Source organism: Budorcas taxicolor, chromosome 8, assembly GCF_023091745.1.
Source record: "Budorcas taxicolor isolate Tak-1 chromosome 8, Takin1.1, whole genome shotgun sequence".
NCBI classification, from domain to species: Eukaryota; Metazoa; Chordata; class Mammalia; order Artiodactyla; family Bovidae; genus Budorcas; species Budorcas taxicolor.
In genome coordinates, this window is record NC_068917.1 from 78,324,087 (window position 1) to 78,337,591 (window position 13,505).

The 13,505-nt window shown below is 36.8% G+C and overlaps 1 protein-coding gene and 1 non-coding gene across 4 annotated transcripts in view; one reads left to right on the plus strand and one right to left on the minus strand.

The window, feature by feature from the left end:
* The window catches only part of UBAP1 (ubiquitin associated protein 1), a 66,942-nt gene that overhangs the window by 14,557 nt on the left and 38,880 nt on the right, over positions 1-13,505 (plus strand). The window lies entirely within an intron of this gene.
* Positions 6,758-6,864, minus strand: LOC128052929 (U6 spliceosomal RNA). Its single transcript, XR_008199880.1, has one exon. It is a non-coding gene; the product is annotated as a U6 spliceosomal RNA (small nuclear RNA).

Consider the following 13,505-nt stretch of genomic DNA (forward strand, 5'->3'; position numbering starts at 1 on the left):
CCCATTTGAATGCAGAGTTCTAGAGAATAGCAAGGAGAGATAAGAAAGCCTTCCTCGGTGATCAATGCAAGGAAATAGAGGAAAGCAATAGAATGGGAAAGACTAGAGATCTCTTCAAGAAAATTAGAGATACCAAGGGAACATTTCATTCAAAGACGGGCACAATAAAGGACAGAAACAGTATGGACCTAACAGAAGCAGGAGATATTAACAAGAGGTGGCAAGAATACACAGAAGAATTATACAAAAAAGATCTGCATGACCTAGATAACCATGATGGTGTGATCACTCACCTAGAGCTAGACCTCCTAGAATGTGAAGTCAAATGGGCTTTAGGAAGCATCACTCTGAACAAAGCTAGAGGAGGCTATGGAATTCCAGTTGAGTTATTTCAAATCTAAAAGACAGTGCTGTTAAAGTGCTGTGCTCAATATGCCAGCAAATTTGGAAAACTCAGCAGTGGCCACAGGACTGGAAAAGGTCAGTTTCATTCCAATCCCAAAGAAGGGCAATGCCAAAGAATGTTCAAACTACTGCCCAATTGCACTCATCTCACACACCAGCAAAGTAATGCTCGAAATTCTCCAAGCTAGGCTTCAGCAGTATGTGAACCGTGAACTTCCAGATGTTCAAGCTGGTTTTAGAAAAGGCAGAGGAACCAGAGATCAAATTGCCAACATCTGTTGGATCATCGAAAATGTAAGAGCGTTCCAGAAAAACATCTACTTCTGCTTTATTGATTACACCAAAGCCTTTGACTGTGTAGACACAACAAACTGGGAAATTCTTGAAGAGATGGGAATACCAGGCCACCACCTTACTTGCCTCCTGAGAAATCTGTATGCAGGTCAAGTTAGAACTGGACATGAAATAACAGACTGGTTCCAAATCAGGGAAGAAGTACGTCAAGGCTGTATATTATCACCCTGCTTATTTAACTTATATGCAGAGTACATCATGTGAAATGCCAGGCTGGATGAAGCATAAGCTGGAATCAAGTTTACCGGGAGAGATATCAATAATGCAGATATGCAGATGACACCACCCTTACGGCAGAAAGTGAAGAAGAACTAAAGAGCCTCTTGATGAAAGTGAAAGAGGAGAGTGAAAAAGCTGGCTTAAAGCTCAAGATTCAGAAAACTAAGATCTTTGCATCCGGTTACATCACTCCATGGCAAATAGATGGAGAGACAGTGAAAACAGTGGCTGACTTTATTTTTTGGGGCTCCAGAATCACTGAAGATGGTGATTGCAGCCATGAACTTAAAAGACGCTTGTTCCTTGAAAGAAAAGCTATGACCAACCTAGACAGCATACTAAAAAGCAGAGACATTACTTTGGCAACAAAGGTCTGTCTAGTCGAGGCTATGGTTTTTCCAGTAGTCATGTATGGATATGAGAGTTGAACTATAAGGAAATCTGAGCGCCAAAATATTGATGCTTTTGGACTGTGGTGTTGGAGAAGACTCTTGAGAGTCCCTTGGACTGCAAGGAGATCAAACCCATAAATCCCAAAGGAAATCAGTCCTGAATATCAGTCCTGCAAGGACTGATGTTGAAGCTGAAGCTCCAATGCTTTGGCCCCCTGATGCGAAGAGCTGACTCATTTGAAATGGACCTTAATGCTGGGAAAGATTGAAGGTGGGAAGAGAAGGGGACGACAGAGGATGAGATGGTTGGATGGCATCACTGCCTCAATGGACATGAGTTTGAGCAAGCTCTGGGAGTTGGTGATGGACAGGGAGGCCTGGTGTGCTGTGGTCCATGGGGTCACAAAGAGTCGGACACCACTGAGCAACTGAACTGAAACTGTACATGATGAGTTTTAGCATTTCAGCTTTTCATTGTTCATTGCTAGGGTATAAAATGTAATAATTACGTAATGATCTTATGTTCTCCGATCTTGCTAAACTTGTGTATAGTTTACTAGTTCTATTATTCTCTTGTAGATTCCACTAGACTTTCTACAGACCTTGCTGTCCAGAATAAGGTTTCATAGTTTTTTTTCCAATCTGGATGCCTCTTGTTTATTTTCTTCTTTTTTTTTTGTACTGGCTAGAACCTCCAATACAAGATTGAATAAAAGTGATGGAACATGGACATCCTTGCCTTATTCCTGAACTTAAGAGAAAAGTCTTTTCCGTTAGGTATGATGTAGACTACAGGCTTTTTTTTTTTTTTTAAATAGATGCCCTTTATCGTTGAGGGCATCTATTAAAGTTAAGGAAATCCCCTTCTATTCTTAGTTTACTCAGGTTTTCAGGAATGGGTGTTGAATTTTGTTAAATGAACTCTCTGTGTCTCTTGAGATAATTGTATGGCTTTTCTTTTTTAATTTGCCAGTATGGTGAATTTCCCTGATTAATGTTTTTTTAGTTTTATTTATATTTAATAATTTTTGGCTGTGCTGTGTCTTCATTGCTGCTCAGGCTTTACTCTAATTGTGGTGAGCAGGGGCTTCTCATTGCGGTGGCTTCTCCTGTTGCAGAGCAGAGTCTCCAGGGCATGTGGGCTTCTGTAGTTGTGGCACATGGGCTCAGGAGTAGTGGTACACCAGGTAGTTGCTTGGCGTCATGTGGGATCTTCCCAGCTCAGGGATTGAACCTGTCTCCTGTTTTGGCAGGCAGATTCTTTACCTCTGAGCTACCAGGGAAGCCGGTGCACTGATTAATTTTTTAGAAAGATATTCAACCAATTATTTTAAATTATATTCAACCAATATATGCAACCAATTTTGCATTCCTGGGAAAAACTCAACTTTGTCTCTATATGGTATACTTTTATATATTGTTGGATTTGAGTTACTAAACTTTTTAAGAATTTTTGCACTGATGTTTAGGAGGGATATTGTCCTATCGTTTTCTCTTATAATGTCTTGGCTGTTTCTGTATCAAGATAATTTTTTGCTGTATAAACTGATTTGGAAATTATTCCTTCCTCTTAAATATTTTGAAAGAGTTTGTGTTCAATAATTGATTTCACCAGTAAAACCAGCTGGGCCCTGAGTTTTCTTTATAAAATTTTTAACTTCAAATTCAGTTTATTTGAAAGGTATAGGGCTATTGAGGCTATTTATTTCATTTCGGGTGAGCTTTGGTCATTTGTGTTTTTTGTGAAATTGGTTCATTCATTTCACCTAAAATGCCAAACTTTTGGCATAAAATTGTTTCTGTATTATATTCTCTTTTAGTCTTTATAAGATCTATAGTGATGTTCCGAAGTCTTCCATTCCTGCAATCAGTCATTTTGTTTTCTTCTAAATAGCCTGGTCTGGGGTTTTATCAATTTTATTGATCTTTGCAAAGAATCAACTTTTGTCTTTATTATTTTTTCTCTTCTGTTTTTCTTAATGATTATTTAGAAAAGAATTGACATGTTTAAAATTTGAAATCAGTGGTATTCTGATTTTTAATATGGGTCCAGGCACTGATGGTTTCATTGTGCTATAGGTATTTTTCCAGACCACTGTACTTGCTTACAGTTGTCAATGTTTCTCATTTTTGTGAAAATAATATACAGTAATTGCATTATAGGTAAATTAACTAGCTTGTACATAGTTGGATAATTTGTACACCATGTTGATAGAGTCATAATATTATTCTATTAGGAAATGAGGATTTTTACAACTTGTGTTTACATTTGCCTTAGAAATAGTTCTGTGTTATGTAAATGCTGCAAATTAAGCAAATCTTTTATGTTTGGAATTTCCTAAATATACTTTTAACAGAAGCTTCCATTTCTGTAGTAGAGCAAACCAATATGTCATATTTCTGACTTTGTAGTTGGAAATTTCAGGTTAGACACTGGGATGCTATATTTAAGCAACTTGGGCCAGTAACCTGGTAGGATTTGTATTTCTATTCAACATGGATATGAAAAGGTAATATTAATATTTTACTAATAGACAAAGTTCACTGTGTTGACATTTTTATCTGCTGTGATTTTATTTTTTGCCCTAGAATAAAATATGCCAGTATTTTCATTCTTTTTAAAAATTTATGTGATGATGAGAGGAGAAACTTAATGGAATACTTTTATACTCTTTGGAGGGTGGTAGAGCTTTGGTTATTTTCGAGAGGAGTTTCAAAAGATTTAATACATATGTATGCTGAAGAAACACAAGCTGGAATCAAGATTGCCGGGAGAAATATCAATAACCTCAGATATGCAGATGACACCACCCTTATGGCAGAAAGTGAAGAGGAACTAAAAAGCCTCTTGATGAAAGTAAAAGAGGAGAGTGAAAAAGTTGGCTTAAAGCTCAACATTCAGAAAATGAAGATCATGGCATCTGGTCCCATCACTTCATGGGAAATAGATGGGGAAACAGTGGAAACAGTGTCAGACTTTATTTTTTTGGGCTCCAAGATCACTGCAGATGGTGACTGCAGCCATGAAATTAAAAGACGCTTACTCCTTGGAAGAAAAGTTATGAGCAACCTAGATAGCATATTCAAAAGCAGAGACATTACTTTGCCCGACTAAGGTCCGTCTAGTCAAGGCTATGGTTTTTCTAGTGGTCATGTATGGATGTGAGAGTTGGACTGTGAAGAAAGCTGAGCGCCGAAGAATTGATGCTTTTGAAGTGTGGTGTTGGAGAAGACTCTTGAGAGTCCCTTGGACTGCAAGGAGATCCAACCAGTCCATTCTGAAGGAGATCAGCCCTGGGATTTCTTTGGAAGGAATGATGCTAAAGCTGAAGCTCCAGTACTTCGGCCACCTCATGCGAAGAGTTGACTCATTGGAAAAGACTCTGATGCTGGGAGGGGTTGGGGGCAGGAGAAGAAGGGGACGACAGAGGATGAGATGGCTGGATGGCATCACTGACTCGATGGATGCGAGTCTGAGTGAACTCCAGGAGTTGGTGATGGACAGGGAGGCCTGGAGTGCTGCGATTCATGGGGTTGCAAAGAGTTGGACACGACTGAGTGACTGAACTGAACTGAATGCTGAAATTATATCTTTAACTTTAAAAAAAAAATCTTTTACCTTTTGGAGGGTTTTCTGTTTGATTTTCAGGTACTCACAAGTCAACATAGATAGACATGAATGTACCTTCAGCTTTAGAAGTATAGACCTTATGACAGTTGCTAATAATTTTGTTATCTTAATTGCTGCATGCAGTAATCTGAAGCAAAATATGTTAGTTGATATTTTCAAAGGATGAGGAGCCTTTGTTGATTTTGTTTCCTAGACTTGAAACACACAGTTATCTTTTCCATAACAGTTCCTCGCCCATTTTCTAAAAAGCTTATCTTTTATACTTTTTCTTTTTGGAACCCAGGCTGAAAATCGGTCTTTGAACAGAGGGAGTAAATTTTTTCATGTTAATTGTGATTAAAAATATATTTAGTTTCATTCTTATTCTACATTTTCTGTTTTCCTTCCTTTTTTCTTGTTTTTCAAACTCATTCTTCCTTTTGATGAATTTTCTATATTTGACTTCTTTAGTTACTTGAAAGTTGCTTATCTTACTCTTTATTCCTGTTGGTGGTTGTTAAAATTTTTATATATAATTTTTATATGTTAAATCTATGTGTGCTGCATATGTGATCTCTACAATAAGACAAGTTTGTTTTACTTCTTCCTTTCCCATATTTCTCCCATTTTAGGTCATCTCAGATTTCAGTTCCAGATCTATTACTTTTATGTTGGGAGTTGGACTAAATATATTTTACTGATTTATCTGCCCACTGCTTTTTCTTTCTTTCTAAAAAATATTTATTAGGCTGCATCAGGTCTTAGTTGTGGCACTCGGGATCTTTCATTGCAGTACATGGACTCTGTAGTTGTGGTGTGAGAGTTCCAGAGCTTGCAATCTCAGAATTCGAGGCTTAGTTGCTCTTTGACATGCGGGATCTTAGGCCCTGAAGAGAGATCGAACCCGTATTCCCTGGATTGCAAGGTGAATTCTTAACCATTTTTTCACCAGGGAAGTCCCTGCCCATTGCCTTTTCTGATGTTTTACATTTCACCTACTTTATTTTTTTCCTTTTTTTTGACTTTATTGTATTGGTTTTGCCATACATCAGCATGAATCCGCCATGGGTGTACACATGTTCCTGAACCCCCCCTCCCACCTCCCTCCCCATACCATCCCTCTGGGTCATCCCAGTGCCCCAGCCCGGAGCATCCTGTATCCTGCATTGAACCTAGACTGGCGATTCTTATATGATATTATACATGTTTCAATGCCAATCTCCCAAATCATTCCACCCTCTCCCTCTCCCAGAGTCCAAAAGCCTGTTCTATACATCTGTGTCTCTTTTGCTGTCTTGCATGCAGCGTTATTGTTACCATCTTTCTAAATTCCATATATATGCGTTAGTATACTGTATTGGTGTTTTTCTTTCTGGCTTACTTCATTCTGTATAATCAGCTCCAGTTTCATCCACCTCATTAGAACTGATTCAAATGTATTTTTTTAATGGCTGAGTAGTACTCCATTGTGTATATGTACCACAGCTTTCTTATCTATTCATCTGCTGATGGACATCTAGGTTGCTTTCATGTCCTGGCTATTATAAACAGTGCTGCGATGAACATTGGGGTACATGTGTTTCTTTCAATTCTGGTTTCCTCAGTGTATATGCCCAGCAGTGGGATTGCTGGGTCATCAGACAGTTCTATTTCCAGTTTTTTAAGTAATCTCCACACTGTTCTCCATAGTGGCTATACTAGTTTGCATTCTCACCAGCAGTGTAAGAGAGTTCCCTTTTCGCCACACCCTCTCCAGCGTTTATTGCTTGTAGACTTTAAAAATATGGAATGCTTCACAAATTTGCATGTTATCCTTGCGCAGGGGCCATGCTAATCGTCTCTGTATCATTCCAATTTTAGTATATGTGCTCCCGAAGTGAGCACCATTTCACCTACTTTAGATTAATTTTATGCTTTGCTGAACTATTTATCTGGATTCTTTTTTCAGGGAGAAATCAATGAAAGGTGAATTTTCAGTCTTTGGATGTTGAAATGTTTTCATTTTGCCAACTCATTTGGATACTGGGATTCTAATTTTAGAACAATATTTTATTTATTATGTATTTATTTTTGACTGTACTGGGTCTTTGTTGCTGTGCGGGGCTTTCTCTAGTTGGGGCGAGGGGGAGCTACTGTCTAGTTGCAGTGTGTGGCCTTCTCCTTGCAGTGGCTTCTCTTGTTGCAGAGCACGTGCTCTAGAGCACCAGCTCAGTAGTTGTGGCACACAGGTGCACATTCCACAAGATTGCCCCGTGGCATGTGGAATCTTCCTGGAGCAGGGATTGAACCTGTCTCTCCTGCATTGGCAGGTGGATTCTTAACTGCTGAACCACCAGGGAAATCCTTAGAACTATTCTTAATTAGATTTTTGAAGATAATAGCTCCATACTTTTATAGCCTCAGCTGTTGATAGTGAAAGTTCTTGAGGCTAGTCTTACTCTTTCCTTTGAAGATAACCACTGTCTATCTGGAAGCTATTTGTTACTCAGATTTATAAAAAATCTGGTGATCTAAATTTTTATGATGTGTCTAGATTTCAGTTTTTACAAGTGCATTTTGCTTGGTACTCACCTCTTGAATTGGAAGAGGTGAGTACCGGCTCTTAGAGGTTTTATTTCTCTTTTTCATTATTTCAGTTCTCTCCTGAGAAAGTTGTTAGACAGATTTGGGAACTGCTTAAAACCATTGATCCTGAGCTTGAAACACTTTAATTGTGGTAGTTTTTTCTACCTTCTGTCCTGTACTGTATTTGGGGCTGCATTTAAAAAAATAGCTTTGTTAGGATATAGTTCATATACCACAAAATTCATTCATTAAAAATGTACAATTCAGTGATTTTTATTATTCTCACAGTGTGGTAAAACCACCACTGCAGTCTATTGAAAATGTTCCAGAGAGTTTTCAATACCCTAAAAAGAATCCTAATGCCTGTTAACATTCATTCCCTATTACTGTCTTAGCACAGCCCCTTGCAGCCACTAATTTACTTTGTTTGTGGATTTGCCTATTCTAGACATTTCACATAAATGAAAACATAATGTGTAGTCTTCTGTGACTTACTTCTTACTAATTCAGCATGTTCTCTGTGTTTAACCATGCCATAGTATTTTTTTTATTGCCAAATAACATTCCATTGTGTGGATATATCATATTTTATTTATCCATTCATCAGTTGATGGACATTTGGGTTGCTTTCACTTTGTCTATGTGGGTGTATGTTTTCATTTCTCTTGAGGATTATATTTAACCTCTTATATTTCTAATAGTCTAGTTTGAACTGATAACCCACTTCAGTGTCATATAAAGACTCTGTTCCTGTATGGTTGCATCCTGTCCCTTTTAAATGTTGTTGTCACAGAGTGCAACTTTATATACAACATGAGTGAACCTAGAGGACATTATGGTAAGTGAAATAAACCAGACATGGAACGACAGTAACATAGATTTATAATAATTCTTGTGTATTAAAAATTCTGTACAAGAAAAAAGAGGAGTTGGAAACCAAAAAAGCTATTTAGCCTATGTATCCTTAGCAGAGATCTTTATTTCTTCTTAGGGCTTTGATTTAGTGTAGTATTCTGCCATTTTAGCCTGAAGCATTTTTAATGTATCTTACAGGCCAGGTCCACTGGCAAGAAAGTCCTTCAGGTTCATATGTCTGAGAATATTTCAGCTTTTCCCTCGTTTTTGAAGGATAGTCTTTGCCAGATATAGTATTCTTGGTTGACAGTGTTTTGTTTTATTTTGCAATTTAAATATGTCATCCTACTGTCTTCTGTCCTTCATAGTTTCTTATTAGAAATTGGCTGTTAATCTTATTGAGGCTCTCTTGTAAATGATGAGTTCCTTCTCTTGGTTTTAAAGAGTCATTCAACAGTTTGGTTATAATGTGTTTGGGTTTGAATCTCTTTGAGTTTATCCTACTTGGAGTTCATTGAGCTGCTTGGATTTGTAGATTGACATTTTTCATCACATCTGGAAAGATTTTGGCCATTATATTTTTAGATAGTCTTTCTGTCATCCTTTTTCTTCTGAGACTTCTCTAAAGGGGATGTTGTTATGCTTAAAGGCATCTCACAGGTCCTTTAGACTCTGTTTGCTTTTCTTTGTTCTTTTTCCTTTCTTTGTAGACATTGCTCTATCTTCAAGTTTGCTGATTTTTCCTTTTGCCTGTTCACATCTACTCTTGTATTCCTCTAGTCAACTTTTTGTTTCAGTTATTGAATTTTTCAGCTCCAGAATAAAAATACAGAAGTATAGAAAAAAGAACATCAAAGCTTTCTTTTTACTTTCTTCTAGAACTAACCACTGTTAACAGTTTGGTATGAATCCTTCCTGATAAAAAAACCATGCAAATATATGTGCTTATTGAGTTTATCTTTAAGTTTTTATTTTGATAGTTTCTGATTCACCAGAGTACTCTCAATAATAGTACAGAGAGTTCCTGTATACCTTTTACTGAGATACCTAAGTGTTTCATATTTTTTATCTTCATTTATTCTCCTCCTGTGTCATCTATCTGTAAATTTGTATTTACATTATACATACTGTCTTTTTCATAATTGCTTGAAATATTGCAGGCATGATACCCTAGTACTACTTTACAGTGTGTGCTTTCTAAAAATAAGAATGTTCTCTTACATAGCTAGATATCAGTGATAAAAATCAGGAAATTAACTGTTATTGAGTCACCCATTGTCCAGCAATATTCTTAACAACAGAAAAGCATCTTGGTTCATGTAGTACATTTAGTGGTTTTGTCACTTAAATTGACTTTATTTAATCTGAAACAGTTTTTCAGTCTTTGTCTCATGATTTTGATATATTTGTAGAGTACAGATCATTCATAGAATGTCCCTCAAGATCAGTTTGTTTTGATACTTCTTCATGATTAGATTCAGGTTGTTTGATACCCTCTCATGATAGATTAATGTTTGACAGGAATACTGCAGAATTGATGTGTTTTCAGTATATCATATATGGAGGTGTCAGTTTGTCTTGTTACTGGTGGTGTTAATCAGTTTTGATTACTTGGTTAAAGTGGTGTCTGCCAAGAGAAAGTTACTGTTTTCTCCACTATAATTAATAAAAAAATATATTGGGGGGAGATACTTTGAGACCATATACATATTCTGTTACTCTTGTGGAACTTGAACCAGTAGTTTTAGCATTTGCTGAAACTATAGATTATTGATAATGATGGTTGCCAATTATATTAGGTTTAATTCATAGTTTTAGAAAATTAAAATTAGAAAATTTAGAAAATTAAAATGTGATTAATTGCAGCCTGTCATTTTACACTATGGCAGTAACATCTTTTTGTTTTGGTTCTTTATTTTATAATGTTCTAAACTTATAAATGTAGATCTAACTGTAACAGGTGTTAATCTTTTTTGTTCCTTTTTTAAAAAATAAATTTCAGGTGTGCAGTATAGTGATTCACAAATTTTAGAGATTATACTGCATTTATAGTTACTATAATGATTTTGTTTCATGTACATGTCCTTTTCAGAGTTATTTTGGAACAAATCCCAGATGTAGCTTTCTAATTGTAAATATATTTTGGTGTATCTCTGAAAGATAGAAATTAAAAAAACCTGATACCATTATCCTACCTTAAAATTTAACTTATTATTTAATATTATCATATGTCCAGTGGGTGTTAATATTTTCTCAATTGTTTTGTCTTTTTTCTCAGTTTATTTGGGTTGGGATCTGGTATCCAAATAAAGAAATCTGTATACTGTGACTGCTTTAGATTTATCTCTTACCCTCTTTTTTTTAACTTATAGATTCCCTCCTTTCTATTTTTCCTTTTTCTTTTCCTCCTTTGAAATTTTTTGTTGAAGTCAACACAATATTTTTCTTGGAAAATATCCTACAGCCAGGAGTCTGCTGTTTAATTCAATTTAATACTGTTTTAATTAGAAATTAGTGATAAGTATATGTGGGCTTCCCTGGTGGGTCAGATGTAAAGAATCTGTAATGCAGGAGACTCAAGTTCATTCCTTGGGTAAGGAAGATTCCCTGGAGGAGGGCATGGCCACCCACTGCAGTATTCTTGCCTGGAAAATCCCATGGACAGAGGAGCCTGGCAGGCTACAGTCCATGGGGTTGCAAAGAGTTGGACACGACTGAAGCAACTTAGCACCCATGCATACATTTATTTCTTATTTTCTTGTTTTTCTCCTTCCCTGGTCAAGTTTTGGTGTCAGTATTATGCTAATCTCATATAATAACTTGGAAATTTGGCAACATTCATTCAGTAGGTACTTATTGAGCACTACTCACAGGGCAGTATGTTTGGTGAAATAGTGAACAAAACCAAAGTGGTTCTTGTACTTGCAGTACTTAAAGCCTGGGGGAGAAAGCTAGGCAATAAATAAATCCTGTATAAAACTAAACTGCAAAGCTGTGTTTGTCTGCTTCCATTTTATGCATAAGGATAATTTAAGGATAATTTATGTGTTGGAATAATTATTTTCTTAAAGACTTGATAGAACTTTAAATAAAATTATTCTGGTACTTATATTTACATAAAGGGATTTTCTTTGCCTGTGAAATTACTTAGCAACCCTAACCTTCTAACCTCAGATCCTTGATATTCTATGATGTTGCACCATCTTTATTTGTTCCCTGTTATTGCACAGTGTTCCCCTGAGGGTAATGAGTTCTTAAGTTTAGGGAACAAGGCTCTGTTATTTCGTTGTTTCTATGGGAAAAAAATCATTCAGATTTCACATGACTGGGACAGTCAGACTGAAGTAATCCACTGAGTGTGAAGACTGCTGAAAGGACGAAAAGTTATGTTTGTGATTACTTCTCTCAGGTCAGATTAATAGCATCTGGTATGATAATTAGCTGCTTTGTATTTTACATTAACCAGTTATTTTGTGTTGGCTTCTTGTAGAGTGAAATAGTATTATTAGTGTCAAATAGTAAGCATTTTCTCCTTGAGAAAAACATGGGTGTGGACTATGTACACTTACTGAGTCATAGACTCACCAAGTGATTACGTGTTTTTATGTGCCCTCATAACTAAGAATGGAAAGTCTTCTGATATCTTTCATATATATATATATATGTTGTGCTGTGCTTAGTTGCTCAGCCATGACCAACTCTTTGCAACCCCATGGACTGTAGCCTGCCAGGCTCTTCTGTCATGGGTATTCTCCAGGCAAGAATACTGGAGTGGGTTGCCATGCCCTACTCTAGGGGCTCTTCCCAACCCAGGGATCAAACACAGGTCTCCCGGATTGCAGGAGGATTCTTTACTGAATGAGCCACCAGGGAAGCCCAAGACTGGAGTGGGTAGTTTATCCTTTCTCCAGAGGATCTTCCCGACCTAGGAATCGAACTGGGGTCTTCTGTGTTGCAGATTCTTTACTGTCAGATTTTCTTCTACTGGCAAATTCTTTACCATCTGAGCCACCAGGAAAGCCCCTTATATATATATGACTGTAAAAACAATTGAAGTACAAAGTTATAAAAGTATGTGTCTGGACCCTTAAAGATTTTGAAAAGATTGTCAGAGATCATTTACTCCATGCTTCTCTTTTTACAGAAGAAGCCCTGAATTTTTTTTTCCTTCTTTCTTTCAGAAGTTTTGACTGATTTCAAACCATCCCGAATTGATGAAAGAAGTGAGACCAGAACCCAAGTTTTTTGATTTTATTTATTTATTTATTCTTGGCTATGCTGGGTCTTTGTTGCTGTGCGCAGGCTTTTTCTAGCTATGGCATGTGGCGGCTTCTCTCTAGGTGCAGTGCATGAGTTTCTCACTGCAGCAGCGTCTCTTGTTGCAAAGCACGGGCTCCGTGGTGCATGGACTTCAGTAGTTGCGGCACACGGGCTCAGTAGTTGCAGAACATACGCTCAGTCGCTCTGTGGTTGTGGAATCTTCCCGGGCCAGGGACTGAACCCATGTATGCCCTGTGTTGGCAGGCAGAGTCTTAACCATTGGACAACCAGGGAGGTTCCAGATGATATTTTGGTTCAACAATTTCTTGAAATTATTTTTTCCCAGTTAATTTTTTTATTCATAGTTTTAAAAATTTAATGGAATAGGTTTATGGCTGTATTTCCTCTTGGGATATTGTACTGTTAATCACAACTCTAAATTACATAGAGGAAAACATTTTAAGTGAATTTAATGAATTGGCTAAGATACTGACTTGAAATTTTTAATTGACTAATGATTTAGGTTATCACTTCCAATACTAAGTTTTAGCTAGTCAATACATTTCTATTCTTACATAGGTTAGTCTCATAGGCCTAATAATTTCAGAGTATTTATTGGTAACTGTAGGAAATCATTGTTTAACTTTTTGATTTTAAGGGCATTGTTTTGTCTGGTTTCATTACCAAATTATGTATTAGTTAGTGATATAGAATTATCATATTTTCAGAAAGTTTGAGAGGGCAGGAAGATATGAAAAGCCACCTCTACTAAAGATTAGATGCTGTGCTAGATGTTTGGAGGATTAAGAGGCATCCAGAGTCCAGGAAAATCCTTGTTTGGATTT